Genomic DNA, 12,028 nt, shown 5'->3' on the forward strand with positions numbered 1-12,028 from the left:
AGCAAACTATCGCAAGGACACAAAACCAAACACCAGATGTTCTCACTCATAGGCGGGAATTGAACAATGAGAACACTTGGACACAGGAAGGGGAACATCACACACTGGGGCCTGTCATGGGGTGGGGGGAGGGGGGAGGGATAGCATTAGGAGATATGCCTAATGTAAATGATGAGTTAATGGGTGCAGCACACCAACATGTTGCATGTATACGTATGTAACAAACCTGCACGTTGTGCACATGTACCCTAGAACTTAAAGTACAATAAAAAAAATAAAAACTTTTACTGAATCCTTTGGTGAAAGTATTCCCTTTCCAGGAACTAGGATCTTCATTCCTGCAGAGTCTAAACTTACAGAGGTGAGAAACACAAATTCCGCAAGTAGGTCACTGGGAATGATTGTGACTCGGGCCATTTCTATTTCTGTGCCTTAGTTTCTAGATCCAAGTGTTCTATCTATTGGGAACACAATACCACGTAAAGGTTGTTGATTTCAGGCATTTACCCTGAAGAAGAGTGCTACACATTTGCAGGTATATTGTATCTGTAAACGATATGTTGTAGGAGCAGTGGGTCCTCACATCATCATGTGACCACTACTGTTCCTCCTTTACTATAAAGTGAGTCTCTTGGTCCAAGGCAATGTCATATAGGATATCATTTTTTCTTAAAGCCAGTACTCTGGTGATGGTACTGTTTGAAGCACTATGGAAAGGACAGGTTAACCCATATTTCTATCTCTTTTTCAGGGAAGAAGTAGTCCATGTAATCAAGTTGCTACCAGCTGTCTGATTCATCTCCTTAAAGGATGATCCCATATCAGGGGCTCAGGGGTGCCCTTTCTTATTGGTCAGATATTTAGCAGTGGCATTAGCTAGATCATCCCTGGTGAGAAGGCACCTATAGCTTCGGGCCCATGCATAGTCTCCATTTTTGAAACCACACCTGCTCCATTGATGAGCACATTGCACAAGCACAGGGGTAGACAAGGACAGAGGTGACAGGCAAGAAATCTTATTCACCTGGCGGTTCAGTGCCTCATCTGCACTGAATGTTTTCTGGCAGGCATTAATGTAGAATAAAGATATTCACATTTTGTGCCCACTTCCCCAGGTATACCAAGGTGCCTTTTACTTAGACCTCATTGCCCCCAGTCTTCTTATGTTGCTTCTTCCAGGTCAGTGATGAATCAGTGAAGCCATTTATCACTACCCATGATTCTATGTAAAGTCTTAACTCGGACCATTTTTCTTTCCATACAAATACATTATGAGGTTCTCTGTCAAAGAGCTCTGTTCTTTGGGAGGAGCTTACCTCAGCACTGTCTTTTAGGGCCACCCATGTGTTAGGATGTAGTTAATCATCAGTCCATTTTCAACCTGCAGAACATACTGGGCTAAACCAACTTTGAGCCAAGCCTGCATTTTTTTCCTCCTCTGTCACCTGATCTTAGGGAGCCCTATAGACTATAGTGAGAGCTGAAGGAGAGGTATTGGTTCAAAAGTGCTGGATGTAGAAGGTTTAGCTCACCTGTTCTTCTAAATTACTCTTGCCTTCTAGACATACTGAAGCCCAATCCCAAATATTCCACCTCCCCTGGAAGATGGATTTCTGCTGATCATATGACAGTGAGTCTGACAGAACTCAGTTCAGGGTAGATAGCTCAGGGTTTATGGTAAACTAATGTCCCATAATCATGAGCTCACTATCCACTAGGGCCCATAAACATGCCAAAAGATGCTTTCTAATTCTTCATATAGTTCTCTGCTGCAGGCAACATGGCCTGCATCCTGAACCTTAGGCATCTGTAATGTGATTCTCTTATTAGGCCTTGCTGGAAATTCCACACAGAAAGCTCTACTACCATGGAATCCACTGGGTCATGTATTAGTCCATTTTCACACTGCTGATAAAGACATACCCAAGACTGGGCAATTTACAAAAGAAAGAGGTTTAATGGACTTACAGTTCTGTGTGGCTAAGGAAGCCTCACAATCATGGTGGAAGGCAAGGAGGAGCAAGTCACGTCTTACATGGATGGCAGCAGGCAAAGAGAGAGCTTGTACAGGGAAACTCCCCCTTACAGAACCATCAGATCTCAGAAGACTTATTCACTATCATGAGAACAGCACAGGAAAGACCTGCCCCCATGATTCAGTTACCTCCCACTGGGTCCCTTCCACAATACAAGGGAATTCAAGATGAGATTTGGGTGGGGACACAGCCAAACTATATCAGATCATATGGCACACTAGGCAGGGCTGCTTGTACCACAGCCTAAACCTGCTACAAAATACTTTCTTGCTCTGAATCCTACTTGAAACAGGTAGCCTTCCATATGACTTTATGAATGATTTGAAGCATTTCCACAAGCAATGTATGCTGCTTCCAAAACCCAAAGAGGCCTATTTAGTTGTGCTTCTTTCTTAGTTGTAGGAGGGACAAGGCAAAATAACAGGTCCTTCACTGTGAAGGAAGTGATTGGCATATCCCACACTACTGACCCCTAAAAGTTTTTCCAATATAACATGCTTCTCAAATGTTTCAGGGTTTAGCTCTCACCCTCTGGAGTATGTGTCTTATCAGTGCATCTAGGGTACCTGCCAATTTATGTCCATTAATTTCAAATAAAATATCAGCAATATAATGGACCAACATTAAGGTCCATGGGATACTGAGATGATCCAGATGCTTTTGAATAATGTTGTAACAGATATCAGGAGAGTTAACTAGCACTGGAGCAAAACTGAGAATACATTGTCATCTACATCTTACTCACACCACATAGGAGTGTGAACTCTTTTTGATCTTCCTTCTTGATGGCTGGAGGATGCATTTTCCAGATAAATAGCCACCTACTACATACTAGAGACAGGAATATTTATCTCTTTTAGTAAAGACAGTACATTTGGCACAGATAGCTATTTGGCTAATTTTGCAGTATCTACTGCCATCGACTGTATTCAGTTCTTGCAGGGCCAACCTGATGAATTAAATGGGGATATGATGGAGTCTACCACTCCTATATCCTTTAAGTCTTTGAGAGTGTCACTAATCCCTACCATTCTACCCATAGTGTGATACTATTTTTTGTTTACTATTTTGAAAAGGGAAGTTTCAGGGGATTCCACTTGGCCTTTCCTACTCCAGTAACTCTTCTTCCACAGGGGAAGGAACAAATTGTGACAATTCAGCCAACTAAATATATTTCTTCTTATTTTACACTTATGAATGGGAAAAATGACCACTGGGTAGGTCTGTGGGCCCAGTGGACCAATCGGGTAATACACCCAAGACAGTACTCTACTTATTATGTGACCTCCATTGACTGCTGCTGTAATGTGGGAAGAGGGGCTTGTAGTGGGATTTAGGGTTTCCAAGTGTTAGTGTCAGCTCAGACTCTATATCCAACAACCTTCAAAAACTATGGGTATCTCCAGTGTACAATTACACAGTAAATATCTGTAGGTCCCTTTAGGGGAATTATTGGGAGTTAATACTTGCTGTGGTATTGTGGGGCTCTTTATTCAAGGTGGCTTAATTCCTCTTTTAATGATTAATTCTGAGAACTGTCTCAAGTCTGAAAACTGGCTGAGAGATGATGCCTTTCCTTTGGGCAGCTTGTGTTTTGTGGGAGTGTGTGAGAGTGTGTGTGTGTGTGTGTGTGTGTGTGTGTGTGTGTACAACTGGCTATCCATGTATCTTGCCTCTGAGAACACCATGTTTTATGAGCCATCTCCATAAATTCTTGAAGGCCAGGCCCCCTGGCCGCCATTCTGACCTTACTGCCCATAACAGTAATTATACTCGTCTTGTCTCTGGTAGTTACATGCTGTTGCCTGACTTCTGCTATTCTGAGATCCATCCTTCCCATTGTTATTAAGGAGCCCACTTCTGTAACAGTATCTTCCACTATCAACCTACAGGAGACAGCCACCATTGTGCTTGTCAGTGATTATAGAATCCCTCTCACCAGAATATTCCTTCTTGCCAAAAGAAATGTTCTTTGGCCTTTCCCAGGGAGTCAACTAGTGGATCTTCCAGTTTTACATAATAAATTTAGCAATCTCACTTCTCCAAAACTTTTGATCCCTATCAGGGGAAACTGCCCCCAATATTTCAACATAGGTTCTTTCTATTTTCCATAAGTTTTGGCCGGCTGAGAAATATAGAGAAAGAGTACAAAGAGAGGAATTTTACAGCTGGGCTGCTGGGGGTGACACCACATATCAGTAGGACTGTGATGCCCACCTGAGCCTCAAACTAGCAATTTTTTTAAGGGTTTCAAAAGGGGAGGGAGTGTAAGAACAGAGAGTAGGTATAAAGATCACATGCTTCGAAGGGCAAAAAGCAGAACAAAGATGACATGCTTCTGAGGGAAGAGGACAAAGGGCAAAAGCAGAACTACTAATAAGGGTCCAACAAAGATCACAAGGCAAAGGACAAAAGCAGAACTACTGATAACGGTCTATGTTCAGTGGTGCACATATTGTCTTGATAAACATCTTAAACAACAGAAAATAGGGCTCGAGAGCAGAGAACTGGTCTGACCACAAATTTACCAGGGCAGAGATTTTCCCCACCTTAGTAAGCCTGAGGGTACTGCAGGAGACCAGGGCGTATCTCAGCCCTTATCTCAACCGCATAAGACAGACATTCCCAGAGCGGCCATTTATAGACCTCCCCCAAGGAACGCATTCCTTTCCCAGGGTATCAATATTAATATTCCTTGCTAGGAAAATAATTTAGTGATATCTTCCTTACTTGCACGTTCATTTATAGGCTCTCTGCAAGAAGAAAAATACGGCTCTTTCTGCCCGATCCCACAGGCAGTCAGACCTTATGGTTGTCTTCTCTTGTTCCCTAAAAATCGCTGTTATTCTATTCTTTTTCAAGGTGCACTGATTTCATATTGTTCAAACACACATGTTTTACAATCAATTTGTACAGTTAACACAATTATCACAGTGGTCCTGAGGTGACGTACATCCTCAGCTTACGAAGGTAACAGGATTAAGAGATTAAAGTAAGACAGGCGTAAGAAATTATAAAAGTATTATTTGGGAACTGATAAATGTCCCCATTAAAATGAAATCTTCACAATTTATGTTCCCCTGCCACAGCTCCAGCTGGTCCCTCCATTTGGGGTCCCTGACTTCCCGCAACAGATCCCTGCTTAAACTGCCTGAGAACATTCTTTTAAAATGTATTTATTTATTTATTTCATTAGTTAATTTAAAGATTCAGGGGGTACCTGTGCAGGTGTGTTACATGGGTTTATTGTGTGATTCTGAGGTTTAGGCTTCTAATGATTCCATCACCCAAGTAGCAAACATGGTACCCAATAGGTAGTTTTTCAACTCTCTCTCTTCTTTTAGAATCACCAGTATTTATTGGCCCTATTTTTGTGTCCATGAGTACCTAGCATTTAGCCCCTACTTGTAAATGAGAACACATAATATATGGTTTTATGTTTCTGTGTTAATTTGCTTAGGATAATGGCCTCCAGCAGCCTTCATGTTGCTGCAAAACACATGATTTCATTATTTTTTTATGGCTGTGTAGTACTCCATGGTGCATATATATCACATTTTAAAAATTCAGTCTACCATTGATGGACATCTCAGTTGATTCATGTCTTTGTTATTGTGAATAGTGCAGTGGCGAATATATGAGTACATGTGTCTTTGGGGTAAAATGGTTTATTTTCCTTTGGGCATATACCCAGTAATTGAATTGCTGGGTCAAATGGTAGTTCTATTTTTAGTTCTTTGAAAAATATCCAAACTGCTTTCCACAGTGGCTGAATTAGTTTACATTCCCATCAATTGTGTATAAGCTTCCTTTTTCTCCACAACTGTGCCAACATCTGTTATTTTTTAACTTTTTAATAATAGCCATTCTGACTGGTGTGAGATGGTATCTCATTGTGATTCTGATTTGCATCTCTCTCTCATTATTAGTGATCATGAGCATTTTTTCATATGCTGGTTATCCATTTGTATGTCTTCTTTTGAAAAGTGTCTGTTCTTGTCCTTTGCCTACTTCTTAATGGGGTGGTTTGTTTGTTTTATAAATTTGTTTAAGTCCCTAATAGATGCTGGATGTTAGACTTCTGTTACATGCATATTTCTCCATTCTGTATGTTGTCTGTTTACTCTGTTGATAATTTCTTTTGCTGTGCAGAAGCTCTTTAGCTTAATTAAGTCTCACTTGTCAATTTTCATTTTTGTTGTGTTTGCTTTTGAAGACTTAGTCATAAATTCTCTGCCTAGGCCTATGTCTACAAGAGTATTTCCTAGGTTTTCTTCTAGGATTTTTATAGTTTGAGGGCTTAAACCTTAATGCTTAAACCTAAGCCCTAAATATTTAGTTCATCTTGAGTTGATTTTTTATTTTTATCTTTTTTTGAGACAGGGTCTTGCTCTGTCACCCAGGCTGGAATGCAGTGGTGCCATCATGGCTCACTGCAACCTCCGTCCCTCAGGCTCAAGCGATCCTCCCACCTCGGCCTCCTGAGTAGCTAGGACCATAGGTGTGCATCACCATGCCTAGATATTTTGTTTGTTTTGTATTTTTAGTAGAGACAGGGCCTCACCATGTTGCCCAGGCTGGTCTTGGATTCCTGAGCTCGAGAGATCCACTTGCTGCAGCCTCCCAAAGTGCTGGATTACAGGTGTGAGCCACCGTGCCCAGACTTGAGTTGATTTTTCTAGATGGTGAGAGATAAGAGTCCAGTTTCATTTTTTTTGCACATGGTTAGCCTGTTTTCCCAGCACTATTTACCAAATAGAGTATCCTTTCCCCATTGTTTATTTTTGCCAATCTTGTCAAAGATCTGTTGGTTGTAGGTGTGTGGCTTTATTTCAAGGGTCTCTATTCTGTTCCGTTGGTCTATGTGTCTATTTCTGTATCACTGTTTTGGTTACTATAACCTGGTATCATTTGAAGTTGAGTGATGTGATCCCTCTGGCTTTATTCTTTTTTCTTAGGATTGCATTAGCTATTCAGCCTTTTTTTTTTTTTTGGTTCTGTATGAAATTTAGAATAATTTTTCTAATTCCCTCAAAGTAGTCTTACTTACTACATTATCTGACTTCCTTAAAGAGCAGGACTTCAGGCTTCACATCAGGCCCCAGTATGGCAGGGCTCTAGTGTATGGAAAGAGAGACGTAGCATCCAAGTTTCTCTGGACAGTTTATTGAATCTTGGACTCGGTACGAAAATTCAGGTGCAGTACCAGATTCAGGAAAAGTACTCTGCCCCATGCCTGTGATGGTCTATCCAGTTACCTTTACCAGGCTGTGTGCCAGTTCCCCAGCTGCTTTGGGTCTTAGCTACTGTCAGCTCAAATCTACATCCTGATGGGAACTTACTCTTCTCCCCATCTCCAAGCCCCACATGACAAATGCCTGGCTGCTGAGGCAGTATAGTGGTCTAATCTCAGTAGGACTGACTGGGGAGGGTGCACAAGTACCCCCAGAAAGAACGTGAGTGTGCCTCAGAGTAATCTGGAGGGTGCGGACTGAAGTGGGAGGTGTGAATGAAATGCAAGATGCAGGAGATTTTGTCAATATAGGGAACTCTCCCAGTCTCCTGGTTGTTATGTCCTGGCAAAGGTCTCTAGAGCTACTCCTAATACACTTGCTTCTGGGATCATGCTTGGAAGCTTGGACAAAACTGTGGCCTACATAAATCTAGCAGAGATGGCAGAAGCACTGTGGCTACAAGGTCATCTAACTAGCATCAAGCCTCTTGCAAACTGTAAGATCTTGGGATTATTTAAATTTCTGAGGCTCAATTTTCTTGTGAATGAAATGGGGATAACAATAATACCTACGTCATAGTGGGAGAATGATAAATGAGTTCTGAGAAGGACATGTGATTCTAAAAGGCCCTGGCTCCATTTCAGAAATAAAAAATATCGTTTTATCACTACTGTAAGAGTTCTTTGATGGATGTTATTTGCTTGGGACTCGGAATATTGCCTCTTCCTGCATTCCCCAGGGCTTTACTGAACTCGTGTGTTGGAAACCAATGCTCTCCCACCCCAATCCTGCCTCATATTAGTCTCTTTGGATATGGCTGCAACCTCCTTCCTGGATCCCAGGTTCTGTCTGCTGGCCTCCACTCCCAGTGGGCAGATCTGGTTCTTAACTCCAGCCCCCTCTCAACTATCTCTCACTTCCTCTCAGTCTTCATTGGGTGGAAGTGGTCCCACCCCTGGAAGAAGTACAATGGAGTTTACTATGGTCTCTGTGCTTTGGAACTAATCACATTATGAAGCAAGAGCCAGCTTCAGAGTGTAAGAGTCTTCAAAACCACCATGTCATTTCATTTATTCAACTTCAATGCTTTAGAATATATTTGTACTGTATCGCTGTCTCATTTTGCAGCTGAGTATTATTTTCAAGCATGATTCTTTCATGTCACATAAAATGATAAATTTGTTCGTTTAGAACTGCAAATCTAGTTATTCATGCTTTATGTAAGCAAATTAAATTTTTTTCTTTGGGATTCTTGACAATATTTAATATTATGAATTCTATCAAGGTGTTAAAAAGGGAATCTGAATTTTAAGAATCATAGTAAATTGCAAAATGGGTTTATTAATTTGGGGAGGAGAGGTGTTGCAGAAGAGGTGACATGTGAGCTGGGACTTGGAGGAAGAAGTCAAGTTCCCCAAGTGCAGATATGGGGTAGGGGAGAGCAGAGAGTTGGATATACTGGAGAGAAGATGGCATGAGCAAAGGTGTGGGGAAGGGAAAGGATGGGGTTAGAGTGAGACAAATCTACTGGTGCCCAGTTTGGAACACAGTCCGAACAAATGGCTAGAAAGGTATTATGCGGACACATCTATAGAAATCCTTGAATAATGCATTTTTGATGTATCCATGCGTCAGCCTTGTTGCTTAACAGCAAATGAAATTAATTCATTTGTGATAATAAAACCATAGGTAATGTTATGGGGTGTTGAAATACATACCAAATCTTTTGAGGTTAGAGTCACAGTGGATCTATTGGAGAAAAGCAGACCCAAAATGAAAATTATTCTCTTTTTATTTATGACAAGTGCTATGGTATCATTATATGACCATCTATCTTAATGTGAAATGCTTAAAAATATACATAACTGCAATATTTCTGATTATAAAATGTATGCAGTCATTTGTTGTAATTTTTAAATACAAAAAATATTTAGAAAGAAGGTCAAAAGTCACTTGAAATACTTTCATCCAGATAAAATGGCCATTAATGTTTTGCATTTTGGTGATCTTCCTTCCCAAAGTCTTGTGTGTGTGTGTGCATGTGTGCATGTGAAGGTAAGTATATGTGCACATGTATGTGTGTGCATAGGCATGTATGAGCGTGTGTCTGGAAGGTGGGCTCATGGGGAGAGAGGCAATCAGACTTTGCAGAGTCTTGAGAGCAACACAATGGATATTTGGACTCAGTCTCAAGGTCAGTGATCGCCAATGAACATTTATGAACAGAATAAAAAATGAGATAGTATGTTCAAGATTGTTGCTCTGACTGTGACATTAATAGGGAAAGGAAATATGAGAGGTCAGGTATTTCAGGAAGAGGCTATAACTCTGGAGTTGAGGTAGTCAGAGAGGTGAACTAGGGCAGAAATTCAGGCAGGTAGAGGGCTGTGCATCCCAGAACTATTTATGTGTTCAAATTCACAAGACCTTGTGGATGACCAGATTTGTGAGAGATGAAGGGAATCAAAGATGATTCTTACTCTTCTTTAAAAATAAAAAGATGAAAATGTTCATCAAAGCATGTCCTGTTCTCTTGCTCATATTCACAAGGCATTACAAAGAGATTTATAAAATTGCTTATTACATAAACTAATGATAATGAACTTTACTGAGCAATCATTTTGAGCCAGAGGTCAGATATTTCATTTAATCCTCACAACTGTCCTTAGGTCAAATGATTGACCTAAGGACACACAGTTCAGAAGTAAAAGAGCCTGTGCAAGACCTAATTCTCTCCCTCTCTCAAAATTTCACATTATATTGATGACTGCTATGGACTGGATTTTTCGCCACCCCACCACCCAAATTAATTTGTTAAAATGAGGTTGCAAAGGTGAAGGTTTAATCCAATAAGGCTGGTATCCTACCAAGAAAAGGAAGAGACACAAAAGCTCTCTCTCCACACACACATATAGAAAAGGTCATGTAAAGGCATAGCAAGAAGATAACTGTTTACAAGAGAGGAAGAGGGCCCCTGCCAGGAACCAAATCAACTGACACCTTGATCTAGGACTTCCCAGCCTCCAGAACGGTGAGAAAATTAATTTCTGTTGTTTCAGCCCCCTAGTCTGTGGTATTTTGTTATGGCAGCCTGAGCCAATTAATAGAATGCCTTCTAGTAGCAACAATCAAAGAGAATCCAGTGACGTTAGGGAATCCTTTTAAACCTAAAGCAAGTTTGCCAATTGGAAGATGGGCAGTTCACTTAAAAGAATTTTAAAAGTCCAACTTCTTAGACATTAAGTATCAGTTAAGGCTAGTGGAGCAGAACTTCATGATTACTTAGAAGTTTTTTTTATTTTTGAAATGATCAGTATTGTTAATTTTTAAAGTGTTAATGCTTTTAAGCCAAAACTTTCTCCTTTTTTTTTTTTTAAACAAAAGACAAATTTGAAGCTGTGAAGGAAATTGGAAGGAGGAAGTCACTGCTGTTGTTAAGCTCTGAGAATTTTCCCAAGTGTAATTCAGTCTGTAAATTGCTTTTGTAAAGTAGATTCTTTGGAAAACGTTTGCAAAGATGTAAATAAAATGCTGTATTTTATATAGTACCTACATAGTATTGAATCTACTCACCTCAAGGGTGAACTACGATCCACAAGGACTAATTTTGTTCTTAAAAAATGTTATAACAGGTTTATGTTGTTGGTTCTGAAACGTCTACTAGAAGAATAGCTGCATGAATAGAAGAATATAATTTCCAACTCATGGAGTGAAAAGCAGGTTAATAAATCTAGTTCAAAAATCACTTTAAAATTGTTTCAAATAACCTTGGCTCACTCACAAGCTAAGTAACATATTTTAGCTTTCAGGGGTTCTGTTTAGAGAAATTGTTAAGTGGTCCATCTGTTTTATATGTATTTCCCTAATTAGAAGCTAATTTGCACAGTTTAAGGGAAATGTCAAATGCATTACAGAAGCCCCTTTGCATATATAAAGGAGCAACCAAGAGCAGAAAATGGAAACCAGGGTGAAACTGGGTGCTTTTACCCTCTCGATAATTACAGGCTTATGAAGAACGTCATGACTACCACAATGCCTGCCAAGGTGAAGAGTGGGCACATTATGGCATTCACAGTATCATGCACCTGCCTCTCTTTACATCTCTTTGAGGTTAATAAAGTTCATGATACTGTACACGTAATGATGATCCTACTGTGCACGGGTTGCTGATTTATTCAACCAGTATTCACTGAGAGCTGGGACACAATGAACAAAACAGACAGGGGCTGCCCATAGAGTATTCACAGCAAAATCTTCATCCATCATCATGAATCTCACAAAAGTCTTATGAAGTGGCTATTATTATCTGATCTTTAGAAATAAAATTAGGGCTTGGACAGTTAAGTGACTTGCCCATGGCTCAGTGGCTGGCATGGCCAAGTTGGATGCGGCTCCCAAATCCTGCCCCTACTGCATTTCTTCCTAATGGTTCCCCAGGGTTTAGTAACACATCTTTAGGAATTTACTGTGAGATTCCTAGGTGTCCCCATTAGTGTGAATAGGCCAAGTCTGAAATAAATTAGGCCTTTTTTTTAAGACCTGGGCAAAACCCTTAGGGCCTCTATACAGAGTTGCCAGATCCTCTCTTCCATCTCCCTACATCTCCCTTAATTAAAAAAAAAAGTAGATGCAAAATTATAATAGCTGTTTTCTGCATTTTCTGACTGTGACATGGTAGCTTAATTCATCAAAGTTTAACCTTTCTTTTTGGGGGAGGCAGGGTTCCTGTGCTTTGTTTCCCTAAGCACATCCTTAATT

The 12,028-nt window shown here is 40.3% G+C and overlaps 1 long non-coding RNA gene across 1 annotated transcript in view; it reads right to left on the bottom strand.

Moving 5' to 3' along the window:
• LOC117981448 (uncharacterized) overlaps positions 1-12,028 on the bottom strand; it is a 116,791-nt gene that overhangs the window by 98,125 nt on the left and 6,638 nt on the right. The window contains exon 2 of the long non-coding RNA XR_008626441.3: positions 6,601-6,714. This is a non-coding gene — a long non-coding RNA (uncharacterized LOC117981448). The remainder of the gene's footprint in view (positions 1-6,600; positions 6,715-12,028) is intronic.

The sequence above is a fragment of the Pan paniscus genome, chromosome 7 (assembly GCF_029289425.2).
Source record: "Pan paniscus chromosome 7, NHGRI_mPanPan1-v2.0_pri, whole genome shotgun sequence".
NCBI classification, from domain to species: Eukaryota; Metazoa; Chordata; class Mammalia; order Primates; family Hominidae; genus Pan; species Pan paniscus.